The 15,000-nt window shown below is 41.8% G+C and overlaps 1 protein-coding gene across 2 annotated transcripts in view; it reads right to left on the bottom strand.

Moving 5' to 3' along the window:
• The window catches only part of LOC143039953 (uncharacterized), a 188,065-nt gene that overhangs the window by 30,937 nt on the left and 142,128 nt on the right, over window positions 1–15,000 (bottom strand). The window lies entirely within an intron of this gene.

The raw sequence follows: 15,000 nt of genomic DNA, 5'->3' as shown, positions 1-15,000 counted from the left end.
GTAATTCACCATGGTCTTGGATCACGTGTTGGACTCGTGATCGATAGTTTTTACCCTCCCGGAAGAAAGCTCAGAGCTCGTATATGTGCGATTCCCCATGGTTTTGGATCACGTGTTGGACTCGTGATCGACAGCTATTTCGATCCCGCAAGAGAGCTCAGAGCTCGTATATGACCGATGTATGGGTAATACTGTGACCTTACACGCACCCACACACTCAACACCCCGCCCACGAGTTAGAGTAACGACTCGCAGCGCAGCGATACTAAAATTACTTCGGCCCTGGGCAGGATTCGAACTCGGACCTCCGTGTGTGTGTGTGTATTCTACCTAGTGGTATTTAACTAGTACTATACGGGAAGAGAGCTATGCTCGTAGTGCCCCGTCTTGTATCTTTCAGCATCTAGTTTGTTCTTAAATTCTTGTATAGTTTTTGCACACACTTGCCTCATCCAATTTGTTCCAGGCATCTACCACTGAGTTGCAAACTATGCTTTTTCAGATCTCTTCTATAACTATCGTTTTTGAGTTTTCATGTCCTCTTGTTTTTCTTTTATCCCACTTTAATGAATCTTCTGTGTGTGTGTGTGTGTGTGTGTGTGTGTGTGTGTGTGTGTGTGTGTGTGTGTGTGTTGTTTGTGTGTATGTGTGGTTGTGTGTGTGGTTGTGTGTGTGTTTGTATGTGTGCATGCGTGTGTGTTTGTGTGTCTGTATATCAGTATACGTGTGTGTGAGTGTGTAATGTTCATACATGTTCGTTTTATATGAAAGTGTATACATGTGGGAACATGTATGCTTGTGTGTATGTGTGTCCGCATGTGTGTAAGATATTGAATGTTTGTTTTGTTTTTGTGTGTATGTTTGTATGTGTAGAAATGTGTGTATGTGCGTGTGTATGTGCGTATGTGCGTGCGTGTGGGTGGGAGTGCGTGCGTGTGTGGTGTGCGTGCGTGTGGATGTGCGTGTGGGTACGTGTATATTTACGTGTGTGTCCACATGTGCGTAAAAGATTGAGTGTTTGCTCGTTTGTTTGTTTGTGTGTGTGTGTGTGTGTGTGTGTGTGTGTGTGTGTGTGTGTGTGTTTGTATGTATGTGTTTGTGTGTATTTAGGTATTGTATTATATACAATAGGAAATGAGCAACAACTGTGAGGTTCTCTTTCTTATACTCCAATATTATCATACTTAGATTTAAATTCATTTATATTTCCTCCTTGGTCTATATCTTCAATGTAATTTCAAGTATCTATGTATCTATAATGAAAACTGTTATATTCACACTCTTTAGATTCTGAAGCCCTTCCATTTCTAATCAAGGGATCTTTTCTGCCAATGTAGTCTACCACCTTTAGCGCCTTGAATAACTCAATCAAGTCACCTCTTTCTCTTCGATCTATCAATGTTGGCAAAACCAATGCAAATACCAGTAGTCTCTCCTCGTATGGCTGATCACCCAGGCTCTTTGCACGTATGTGTGGTTGTGTATGTGCGTGTGTTTGTGTGTGTGCGTATGTTTGTGTGTGTGCGTGTATGTACAGCTGAAAATGTGCGTGTGTATGGTTGCGTTGGTGTGTATGTCCATATGTTTGTGTATGTGTATGTCCATATGTTTGTGTATGTGTATGTCCATATGTTTGTGTATGTGTCGTTAGTTCGTCGACATTTGGAATATGCTGTTTCTATATGTTCACCAAATCTCATTAAAGACATTGACAGACTGGAAAAAATACAACGGCGAGCCACAAAACTGATTCCAAATATCAAAAATAAATCATACGAACATCGACTAAAACATATGAGTCTGCTTTCCCTTAAAAAGCGTAGACTCAGAGATGACTTGATAGAGGTCTTTAAGATTTTAAAGGAAATTGACAACATCAAAAGTGACAAAATTTTCACATTGAATGAGAATCAGACAAGAAACAATGGTCTCAAACTGTCCGGAAATAGATTCAATTTGGAAGTAGGTAGAAACAACTTTGCCAACCGTGTAGTTAATGAATGGAATAAACTTCCTGCGCAGGTAGTGCAATGTAGTTCAGTTCAAAGCTTTAAGAATCATTTAGATAAACACCTAAGCAAGATGCTGTAATGATTATAATTTATCTTATATTATTTGTTTTTGTTTTATCATTTGTCTGTCTGATTTTCATTTATTATTAGTTATATGTCAATTCATTATTATTTACTATTTACCTGTTTGTTTATTATTTAACTATACCTATGCATTTATTTATGTATTTTATTTGTTATTTACATTATTATAGTTTTTATTTATTATTTTATTATTATTGATTTTTTTTCGCATCCGACCTAGATATGGACCAAAAGGTCTCCTGTCGGCATGCTCCGCCTTTGTAATCCTTTGTATGTGTGTATGTGCATGTGTATGCAAGAGTGTGTATGGATGTGTGAGTGCGTGTGTGTGTGTATGAGCAAGTGTGTGCGACTGCGTGGGCGTGAGTGCGTGCGTATGTATGTGTGTGTGAATATGTGTGTGCTTGTGTATGCTTGCCTATGAGCACGTGTTTATGTGTGTGCGCATGTGTGTTTGTGTACGTGTATCCACACGTGTGAGTGTTTGTGTGTGTGTGTGTGTGTGTGTGTGTGTGTGTGTGTGTGTGTGTGTGTATGTGTGTGTGTGTGTGTGTGTGTGTATGTGTGTGTGTGTGTGTGTGTGTGTGTATGTGTGTGTATGTGTGTGTGTGTGTGTGTGTGTGTGTGTGTGTGTGTGTGTGTGTGTGTGTGTGTGTGTGTGTGTGTGTGTGTGTGTGTGTGTGTGTGTGTGTGTGTGTGTGTGTGTGTGTGTGTGTGTGTGTGTGTGTGTGTGTGTGTGAGGATCCTTAATTTTTTCTTACAAAGGACCACATGGTGGAAATTTCTGTCTCCAGAACAATCTCCAACCGCCTTCACTCCCCTCTCTCCTCCCCTCTTATCTAATCTTCCTCTCACTCCCCTCTCTACTCAATTTCCCCCTTTTTCTCAGTGACATTTCTACCTCGACTTCCAACAGTTCTCCGTACCACTCATGCTCACTGCCACTTGCCCTGGCTATACTCTATCAACAAACAATATCATCCAAACGAGAAGAAATAATTCACGCTTACCTTTATACCTTTTGACTAAACTACCGTCAAGGGACTTCTTTAGGGTTAAAACTTCATGAGGTAAGAAAGACACAAGAGGGAGTGTGAGGGAGAAGGAGAAGGCAGGACGTGACAGCGATAGGACAAGAGTTGTTGGAGGGGGTGGGGGTGGAGGGGGAGGTGGTGCGGGTGGAGGGGGAGGGGGTGGGGGTGGAGGGGGAGATGGTGGAGGGGGTGGAGGGGGTGGTGAGGGGTTGAGGGAGGGAGAGGAGGGAGAGGATGAGAGGCCGTGACGGAAGAGAGAATTGTGAGAGACTTTGGGGCAAAAACGAGGGGAAGAGAAGAGGGAAGAAATATATTAAATGCATCAAGAGGGAGAAAGAGAAACTGGAGAGAGAGGTTAGAGAAAGGGTGGATAAAATGAGTGAAGGAATGAAGAATAAATTAGAAAAGGAAAGATAATACATGCATGCATGCATATATATATATATATATATATATATATAATATATTTAATATATATATATGTATATATATATATACACACTTCATTAAATGTGATGGCTAATTGTGCGTATTTTATTTTTCTAAATGCATTTTCCATATGCCTTACTATGGACTTATGTTCCTTTGAAAGGAGGTTTATGACTTCACTGTAGGTGGTCATGTTTGCTATATCGCGATTTCGGGTTCAAGACCCTTCTTCAGTAGCTCTTAGGAATATTCTAGCTGGTCAGGATAAGAATTATTCCAGTGTTATTTTTAATTATTTTACTTTATATATTGAAATTTCTAAACTTGCTCGTCATTGGGAGAGGTCACCGGTCACCTAGAAGAGGTTACCTGGTAACTCAGGCAGGGATGAAATGTCACGTGATTTATTTCTGGCGCTAATGCACTGCTTCCTGGTTTTAAGGTCCGGACTCACCAGAACTCCCAAGTCCCTCTCGCACTCAGATTTTTCTAAAAGCGTGTTATCTAAGCTGTATCTATTTTTGGGGTTGTGTAGCCCTACGTTTAACACGCTACACTTAGAGATATTGAAGTTCATTTGCCATTTCACCGACCATGTTAACAATTTATTAAGATCATCCTGCAGAATCTCTGCGTCGTCTCCTGACCTAATTAGGCGTCCTATTTTAGTGTCCGCAAACTTACTAACATCACTATTTATCCCATCGTCTAAGGAGAGATAGAGAGATAGAGAGATAGATGGATATATATATATATATATATATATATATATACATATATATATATATATATATATATACACATACGTATATATATACACATATATATACACATATATATACATACATATATATACACATATATATACATATATATACACACATATATATATTAGTATATTTTGGCAGTAAATTTTCTTGTAGACATGTCTTGTTAAAGACCAATGCTAATTCAGTTTCAACTATCTTCTTAGTTGTTTTTTCCATTCTTCTTATATGTTTCTTATAGTCCAGGGGTAGATTAAACACAAGTCTACCGAGATCCATGGTATATTGACACTAATTATATAAATACAATCGCAAGCTTTCAGTTGTTACATACAACCATCTTCAGGCAGATAAAATGACAGGAAAAGGTCCATGTCAATTATTCTAAGGAGTTACAAAATGACAAGGCTTTATGGTTCCAGTGAGATGGAATTAGGAGAGGTTCGGGTCAGATCATAATGACTGCGGGGGTGGGAAACTGGACGGTGAGGTGGAATTGGGAGAGGTTCGAGTCAGATTATGACGGGGGGGGGGGGGAATTGGACAAGGTGTCCGTTGATGTTATATGTCATATTGTCGAGGGAAATTTTGTCCTGGTGTGACGGATTCTTTGTTTAAGAGTAAGGTGCCTAATGTGTTTGTTTGTATGTTGATGATTGGTGTGTGTTGTGAAATGTAGACTTTCTCCAGGATGTGTAGTTTTTTGTGATTGTTACAGTGTTTGAGTATTTTGGTATTGTTAACTAGGTCTTGTCTTGTTGGATTTCTGTTGTGATATTGAGTCATATGTTTCCGTATGCTACCATCGCGGGCATGCATTGTGAGCCTTCGGCTAAGTGAAGTAGTGGTAACACCAATATAATTCATGTTAGGCAGAAGTTTGCAACCTTCTTCGGAGCAGGAGTATTGGTATACCACATTCGCTTGCTTTAGGGTGTTGTTATCTTTTGTCTGGTTATTCTTCATGAACAGGCTAGAGACGGTTGTGTTTTTGTAGTAAATAATTATGGCTAATTTTTCTTGTGGGTTGATACATGTGACATTCCTTGTGATGATTTCTTTTAAGACCCGTTCGTCAGTTTTATATGCGGGTGTCATTTGATTCTTAAAGAAAATTTTGTGTATAGTCTGTGTGTGTTTTTGTTCCTGTTGAGTTTGGGTACGTGTCAGAAAGAGGTTGATTTCTTTGTCTATGATAGTGTTTGAGTAATTGTTGTTGATGAGTATCTGTTTCAGTCTCAAGAGTTCTGTGTGAAGTAAGTCCCAAGAAGAACAGTTACGAAAGGCACGTCTTAAATATGCTCGAATGACGCTCAGCTTATACCTATCGGGGCATTCACTGTCGGCATTCATGCATCGTCCAATGTCTGTGTCCTTCCTGTACACTTTAGTTTCATGTCGGTCATTTCGGGAATTGACAAGGACGTCGAGGAAGGGGATTTTGTGATGTAGGTTAAGCTCATATGTGAAGTTCAGGACTGAGGAAGATTCCATGGCTTGTTGGAGATCTCTTAGGTGGGATTTGTTCCTAATTTCCACGAAAATGTCGTCAACATATCTGCAGTACAGGTGTGGTCTTATGTCAGGGTTTTGAAGTACTGAGTTTTCCAGGTTGCACATGTAAAATTCTGCAAAGGTACAACCTAACGGTGAACCCATTGCAACGCCTTCTATTTGGTAAAAGAGATGTCCTGTTGGGCTCTTAAAAGGGGCTTCGGTCGTGCAAGCAATGAGTAACTGCTTCAAGATATTCTCAGGAATTTTAGGAGGGGGCAGTTGGGGGTGGTGGTAAACATTATCCAGAATGATGTTTATCGTGGGAAGGATTGGAACGTGGGAAAATAAGGACTGTACATCGAGCGATGCCATGATTCCTTGGGGCTTTGTACTGTGAAGGATGTCTAAAAACTCATCGATGGATCTTAACGAGTATTTCTTGGGTATATAGGGTGTGATGATGCCGTTGATTTGCTTGGCCAGACGGTACGTAGCCTGTTCATGAAGAATAACCAGACAAAAGATAACAACACCCTAAAGCAAGCGAATGTGGTATACCAATACTCCTGCTCCGAAGAAGGTTGCAAACTTCTGCCTAACATGAATTATATTGGTGTTACCACTACTTCACTTAGCCGAAGGCTCACAATGCATGCCCGCGATGGTAGCATACGGAAACATATGACTCAATATCACAACAGAAATCCAACAAGACAAGACCTAGTTAACAATACCAAAATACTCAAACACTGTAACAATCACAAAAAACTACACATCCTGGAGAAAGTCTACATTTCACAACACACACCAATCATCAACATACAAACAAACACATTAGGCACCTTACTCTTAAACAAAGAATCCGTCACACCAGGACAAAATTTCCCTCGACAATATGACATATAACATCAACGGACACCTTGTCCAATTCCCCCCCCCCCGTCATAATCTGACTCGAACCTCTCCCAATTCCACCTCACCGTCCAGTTTCCCACCCCCGCAGTCATTATGATCTGACCCGAACCTCTCCTAATTCCATCTCACTGGAACCATAAAGCCTTGTCATTTTGTAACTCCTTAGAATAATTGACATGGACCTTTTCCTGTCAATTTATTTGCCTGAAGATGGTTGTATGTAACAACTGAAAGCTCGCCATTGTATTTATATAACTAATGTTGATATGCCATGGATCTCGGTAGACTTGTGTTTAATCTACCCCTGCAATATATATATATATATATATATATATAGATAGAGACAGAGATAAAGACAGAGACATAGACAGTGTTAGGTAGATATGCGAGATGGAGGGAAAGAAAGAAGAAAGAAGGAAAGAGGGGAAGGAAGAAAGGAAGGAAGGAAGGAAGGAAGAAAGGAAGAAAAGAAGAAAAGATGAAAGAGGGAGAGGGATAGAGGAGGAGGAGGAGGAGGAGGAGGAGGAGGAGGAGGAGGAGGAAAGGTAGAGGAGGAGGAAAGGTAGAGAAGGAGGGACGAAAATGAAGAGGCACGGAAGGATGAAGGAAAGGTGAAGCTGAGTGAGTGAGTTAAGGGGGGAGGGAGAGAGGGAGGAGTGCCGAGATTGTATCGGCCCCGCCCCGTGAGGGCAGGTAGGAGGCAGGAGGTAGGAGATAGGTGATAGGTGATGGGCTGGCTGGCTAGTCGACGGACTGATGCGAGGGTGACCCTTTGCGAGGACGACTCTCAAAGTAAGGAGGGAGTGAAAGAGTGTAAGTGTGAGAGAGTGCGTGATTCACCTTGGTCTTGGATTACGAGTTGGACTCGTGATCGACAGCTATTTCTCGTCCGGAAGAGAGCTCAGAGCTCATATATGACCGATCTATGGGTAACGGTGTGACCTTACACGCACCCCCACCTCCAACTCCCCGCCCACGCGAGTTGAAGTAACGACCTGCGGCGCAGCGATACTGAAATTATTCCAGCCTGGGCGAGATTTGAACACGGATCGCCGTAGTGGCAGCCGGAAACTACCATTGCAAAGTGTGTGCGCGCGTTTGTGTTTGTGTATATTTACGAGTATATCACACATTTTCGTCTCAGTATATTCGGAGATAGTGACTAGCACATTTCATTTTGACCTCAACAAATACGTGGTAGGAAGGAGAGATTCTGGAGAAAAACCAATGAGGAACATAAGAACATAAGAACATAAGAAATAAAGGAGACTGCAAAAGACCATAAGGCCTACACTAGGCAGCTCCGTATCCATCACCACCTGTCATCCCCATCCATAAAGTTGTCTAATCGTTTTTTAAAACAACTGATAGTTTCAGCGCTTACTACATGGTTACTAAGTTTATTCCATTCATCGACCACCCTATTAGTAAACCAATTCTTGCCTATTTCCTTCTTAAATCTAAATTTGTCCAGTTTGTACCCATTACTGCGAGTCCTGCCCTGTTGTTTTATTATGATGACCTTGTTTGCATCACCCTTGTTATAGCCTTTGATCCACTTGAACACTTCTATTAGATCACCCCGCACTCTGCGTCTTTCCAGAGAGTGTAAGTTTAGGTGCCTAAGCCTCTCTTCGTAAGGCAAATTTCCGAGTCCTTGTATCATTTTGGTCATTCTTCTCTGTACTGATTCTAATGAATTTACGTCCATTCTGTAGGACGGAGACCAAAACTGTACCGCATAGTCAAGGATGGGTCTAACTATCGCTAGGTAGAGTTTAATAATTACCTCTGCACTTCTATTCGTTACCGTCCTAGCAATGAAGCCTAATGCACTGTTAGCTTTATTTCTGGCGCTAATACACTGCTTCCTGGTTTTAAGGTCCGGACTCACCAGAACTCCCAAGTCCCTCTCGCACTCAGATTTTTCTAAAAACGTGTTATCTAAGTTGTATCTATTTTCGGGGTTGTGTAGCCCTACGTTTAACACGCTACACTTAGAGATATTGAAGTTCATTTGCCACTTCACCGACCATGTTAACAGCTTATTAAGGTCATCCTGCAGAATCTGGGCGTCGTCTCCTGACCTAATTAGGCGTCCTATTTTAGTGTCGTCCGCAAACTTACTAACATCACTATTTAACCCTTCGTCTAAGTCGTTTATATACATAATGAACAACAAGGGACCCAAAACCGAGCCCTGGGGAACCCCGCTAGTAACATTGCCCCACCTAGATTTTATTCCATTTATGGTGACCCGTTGCTTTCTGTTACTAATCCAAGCTCTAATCCATTCTAACACTTTTCCTCCTATGCCATGGGCTTTGATTTTATTTAGTAGTCTCTGGTGTGGCACTTTGTCGAACGCTTTGCTAAAGTCAAGGTAAATAACATCGTAATTTTCATTGTTGTCTGCCGCCTTATATACCTTAGTGTAAAAGGATAGAAGATTAGTCACACATGACTTACCCTTGGAGAAACCATGCTGTGAAACACGAATTAAATTATGCCCTTCAATGTGTTCTCTGAGTCTATTTACTATTATTGATTCAAGCATTTTTCCTATAACCGATGTCAAACTGATTGGCCTGTAGTTGCATATAGACGATCTATCTCCCTTCTTAAAAGCAGGAACGACGTTTGCCTGCCTCCAAGCAGTAGGAACAGAACCAGTGTCTACCGATTTATTGAATATTTCTGTTAACTGGTCACAGATTTCAAATTTACACTCTTTAAGCATTCTTGGAAAAATTTCGTCTGGACCCGGAGATTTTGTAGCTTTAAGTCTGTCAATCTGCTTGACTACTTCCTCTTTACTAATGCTGATATTAGTTAGACTACTTTCTTCATCCCCTCTGAAAATCGGATCGCAGTCAGGTACTTTATCTAACCTCTCATCAGTAAATACCGATAGAAAATAATTGTTAAACTCCTCACTCATTTTTTCTTCCGATTCAATCATGACATTTTCATTGTTTTTAATTGGTCCTATTCTTTCTTTATTTTTTGTTCTATAGAGGTGAAAGAAACCCTTTGGGTTGGATTTTGCTTGACTGGCAACCTTGATTTCATAATTACGTTTCGCTGAACGTGTATTCCTTTTAACCAGCTTTGCCATTTCGTTATATCTTGATCTAAGGTGTGATTCCCCGTTTTTCATTTTTACGTAAAGTCCTCTTTTCATTCCGATCTCATGTTTCAATCTGTCCGTCATCCATTTGGGAGTATTACTATTTTTCCGTATTGACTTTAGGGGGATAAATGTATTTTGTGCATTAATAATTAGATCAGTTAGATTGTTATACATGTCATTTAAATTACTGACCTGACTGCTGGGCCCTCGCCCCCAATTGACCTGCCCTGAGGTATGCGTAGTACCCTCTTTGACCCAGACCTGACCTAAGGTATGCTTCTTACCGTCCATGACCCACACCTGACTAGCCCCGCAACGAGAATCAAGAATGTCTGAAACGTCCGCCTGGCTTTTCGTATTCAATTTCAAATAGGTTTTTATATTGTCAAAGTTTGCTTTCCTGAAGTCTGGTACTTGAACGTTATTCGTACTTTTTATTTTTTCCCAAATAACATTAAATCTTATTTCTTGATGATCGCTAAAGCCTAGACTATCTCCCACTACTACGCTGCTAATTTGGTGCTCATTATTTGTTAGAATTAAGTCCAGGGTATTTTGTCCCCTCGTAGGATCGGTAATCATTTGTTTTAGGAAATTATCCTGCACTACATCTAGGAATTTCTTCGCTTCATGATCTCCTATTAAAGTTTCCCAGTCAATGTTTCTATAGTTAAAATCTCCCATGATTACAACGTTTTTGTACTGGGACGCTCTGTGAATTTCATGAATCAGGGAATCAGTCTGCTCAATGCTGAGGTTAGGAGGTCTATACAAGACGCCAATAATAGCTTTCTTATTCTTGCCTATAATCTCTACCCAAATAGATTCCGTACAGTCCTCTTCCTTAATCGAATTGTTGACAATACAGTTTAAAGTATTTTTAACGAAAAGTGCTACACCTCCCCCATTCCTGCCGACCCTATCCTTATGAAAAAACTTATATCCTTCTATTTCGATTTCCGGAAGAAAATGTTTATCAGCCATGTTGATCCAGGATTCAGTAATAGCTATAATATCGAAATTTTCTACGCATGCTTTACCTCGCAGCAAATCAATTTTGTTAATTATGCTCCTGCTATTTGTATAGTAAACTTTAAGTTTATCTTCCCTCCACCTGCTTTGGTGATTTTTTACACAGTCCTCTAAGTTGTTTCTATTGCCTAAACTATATTCCGATACTTCCCCCCCTACTCCCACATAATCTACCCGAAAAAACCCTGTAGGATGCCTACTTCTCGCTCAAGGGATTCAGCAAGGAGCCGAAATCCTCTGGGAGACAAGTGCACTCCGTCCCTTGTGTATAGGTGATTCTTACCATAAAAGCGGTCCCAGTTGTCGACAAATGCCCATCCATTGGCCTTACAATGTTTTGCCAGCCTGCAATTCATTGCAATAGCCCTGGAATGCCACATGCCTCCAACTCTGCGCCTCGGAAGGATTCCACATACTACAGGAACACCTCCCCTATTCCTGATCTTGTCTAGCGCATCCCGGTACCGCGCAAATAATTCCTCACTCCCTAGCTTACCTATATCATTGATTGATTAGCTCCGCGATGGAGTGAGAAATGCCCGACTTCCTCTCCGTTAAGAAATAATAATACATACATACATACATACATACATACATACATACATACATACATACATATACCAAGGCATTTCCCCCCCTTACAAGGGAGGTAGCCAAAAAGGAAAAGGCATAAGATAATTCCCACCCATTCCATCCCTGAATACACTCCACACCCCTCCCACCCTCCCTCTTATCTTAGCACATCCTGGATGACGGGTCATCCCTGCACCTTGTCCACTGCCCGGGGTCAGAAGCAGTGTCGCAAGACACAGCACATCCACAGCAAGGCCGCTTCATTAAATCGGCGACCCCCCCCCCTCTCCGTCCCCCCATGCATAAAAGGAGAAGACGGGGAGAAATCCCTTCGGCCTACGTCAAATTTTGCTCACACATACTACCTCACCCTCCCTTCCCCCGCCCATTCCACCTCATGCATCACATCATCCATATACAACCATTCTCCATTCACCCCTGTCTTCTGTCCTCTCCCGTCCTTCCTCAACAGACATTCCCCTCTTCCTCAAAGCCCCCTTCACCCCATCCATCCACCTCATCCTAGGATGTCCCCTCATGTTCACTCCCTCCACATCTGCCTTCCATACCTCTTTTACTAGTCTTTCTTCACTCATTCTTTCCATGTGTCCAAACCATCCTAATACTCTTTCATCAACCCTATCTCCCAACCCCCTTTCCACCCCTGTTCTCCTCCTCACCTCCTCATTTCTCACTCTATCTAGCCTAGTAACCCCCATCATACTTCTCAGACACCTCATCTCAAACACATTCAAACTCCTTCTCTCTTCTTCTCTTATGTTCCATGTTTCTGTCCCATACAGTGCTGTTGGCACAATCACTCCTTCATACAGTCTCCTCTTAGCATCCATTCCCAAAGGTCTATTCCTCATTACACTTTTTAATCCACCAAGGCATTTACTCGCTTCTCTCAATCTACATTCTACCTCCACTCCCACATCTCCCTTTCCTGCCACATTTGCACCCAAGTATCTAAAACTATCCACTTCCTCCAGTCGCTCTCCCTTAATGCTCATTTCCAGTCTGCTGCCACTTTCACCCCTTGAACATCTCATCACCTTACTTTTACCCACATTTATCTTCAGCTTTCTTCTATCACACACTCTCCCAAACTCTGTCACCAACTTCCTCAATCCCTCCTCCGATCCTGCCACAAGCGCAGTGTCGTCCGCAAACAACAGCTGGCTCACCTCCCACTTTTCTCCATTTTCTTTAACCATCTCCAATCCCTGACCCACTACCCTTGCATTCACCTCTCACACTACCTCATCCATGTACAAGTTGAACAGCCAGGGCGACATAACGCATCCCTGACGAAATCCCACCTTTACCTCGAACCACTCACTCTCTCCATTTCTCATCCTGACACAAGCTCTACTACTTTCAACAATAATAACAATAACAAAAATAACTATAATAGTAATAATAATGGTAATGATATAATAATAATCGGTTTATTGAATTAAGAGTGATACGCTAACAATATACAACTCGAGCTAATTCTAAGTCTAGATAAATTGAATTAGTGATGTGCACTATGGACGAAATGGCGCTGTTCTTGTAGCGGTCAGGCTTCAGCAATCTGATGGGCGCAATTTTGTTGTTGTGCCTGGTGGCGTGGCGTGGTACGGGGGCGTTGGATGGGAGTAAGTGTCGGTGACGAGGGCGAGTGAGAGGTGTGAGAGGAGTTGTAGGGAGTGAGAGTGGCGGAAGAAGAGGTTATGTTGCATCTCCTTGCCAATATAACCAGCGCTTCCATCCTTGGGAGCAAATTTTCGTCTAAGAGATGGAGTAACAGATATGATAAATGAGAAGTTTAGAGAAATGAACAGAAAATTTATTTTGAAAGTAATCAACATTCTTTCCTGTGGGAGGGTTGAGGGGAGGGACAGCTTGGGGAAGGCGAGGAAAGGATGGGAGGAGAATGTGGGAGAGGTGAGGGAAGGGAGAGAGTGGGAGGGGTGAGGAAAGGAAGAGAGTGGGAGTCACAGAGATGGTAAAGGAGAGACTGGAGGATGGGAGCAGGACCGAGGGATTTTGGAATAAAGGATTCACCACCATTCTTCTTTGAATGGAGATAAGTCTTCAGTCATAAGACTGCTGTGTGACTCTGATCCATAAAGGTGCCACTGTCTCAAACGTATTGAATATAAAAAGGGGAAGGAACATAGGAGCTTAAGAATGAAGGGGATCGCAAGATACCACGGGGCCTACACTAGGCAGTTCCATGTCCATTACCACTTACCATCCCTATCCATAAAATTATCTAACCTTCTCTTTAAGCAAATAATAGCTTCAGCGCCCACACCATGGTGACTAAGTTAACTCCGTTCATTAACTACCCCATTTTTAAACCAGTTCTTGCCTGCTTCCTTCTTAAATCTTAATTTGTCCAATCCAAATCGATTGGAAAATGGGAAGAAAGAAAGGGTGGAAGAGGTAAGAGAAGGGAGACTGTGGAAAGGTGGAAGGAAGAAAAAAGAGAGAGGTGGATGGGAGAGGGGGGAGAAAATGAAAGGCGTGGTTGGGAGGGAGGGAGGGAGCGAGGGAGGGAGGGAGGGAGGGAGGGAGGGAAGGAGGGAGGGAGAGGGACAGGGAGAGTGAGAGGGAGAGAGAGAGAGAGACAGAGAGAGAGAGACAAAGAGAGAGAGAGAGAGAGAGAGAGAGAGAGAGAGAGAGAGAGAGAGAGAGAGAGAGAGAGAGAGAGAGAGAGAGAGAGAGAGAGAGAGAGGGGGGGAGAAAGAGAGAGAGAGAGAGAGAGAGAGAGAGAGAGAGAGAGAGAGAGAGAGAGAGAGAGAGAGAGAGAGAGAGAGAGAGGGAGAGAGGGAGAGAGGGAGAGAGGGAGAGAGGGAAGAGAGAGAGAGAGAGAGAGAGAGAGAGAGAGAGAGAGAGAGAGAGAGAGAGAGAGAGAGAGAGAGAGAGAGAGAGAGAGAGAGAGAGAGAGAGAGAGAGAGAGAGAGAGAGAGAGAGAGAGAGAGAGAGAGAGAGAGAATGAGAGAGAGAATGAGAGAGAGAATGAGAGAAAGAGAAAGAAAGATAAAGAAAATAAAAATAAAAAAAAATAAGAAAAAGAAAGAAAAAAGAAAGAAAAAGAAAGAAAAAGAAAGAAAAAGGAGAATTAAAGAGAAAGAAAGAGAAAGAAAAAAGAGAAAGAAAAAAGGAAAAAAGAAAAAAAAAAGAGAAAGGAAGCAAAAGAAAAGGAGAAAGAGACAGAGAAAGAGATAGAGAAAATATAGAGAAAGATATAGAGAAAGAGATAGAGAAAGATAGAGATAGGGAAAGAGATTGGGAGAAAGAGAACGAAATAGAAAAAGAGATAGAGAAAGAGACAAAGGGAGCTATAGAAAGAGCTAGAGAAAGAGCTAGAAAAAGAGGTAGAGAAATAGCTAGGAAAAGAGCTAGAGAAAGAGCTAGAGAAAGAGCTAGAGAAAGAGTTAGATAGAGATTTAAAGAAAGAGCTAGAAAAAGAGCTAGAGAAAGAGCTAGGAAAAGAGGTAGAGAAAGAGCTAGAGAAAGAACTAGAG

Source organism: Oratosquilla oratoria, chromosome 27 (genome assembly GCF_046742065.1).
Source record: "Oratosquilla oratoria isolate Oo_2021 chromosome 27, ASM4674206v1, whole genome shotgun sequence".
NCBI lineage: Eukaryota > Metazoa > Arthropoda > Malacostraca > Stomatopoda > Squillidae > Oratosquilla > Oratosquilla oratoria.
Note: the sequence above shows the minus strand (reverse complement) of the source record. Positions and strands in the feature narration are given on the sequence as shown.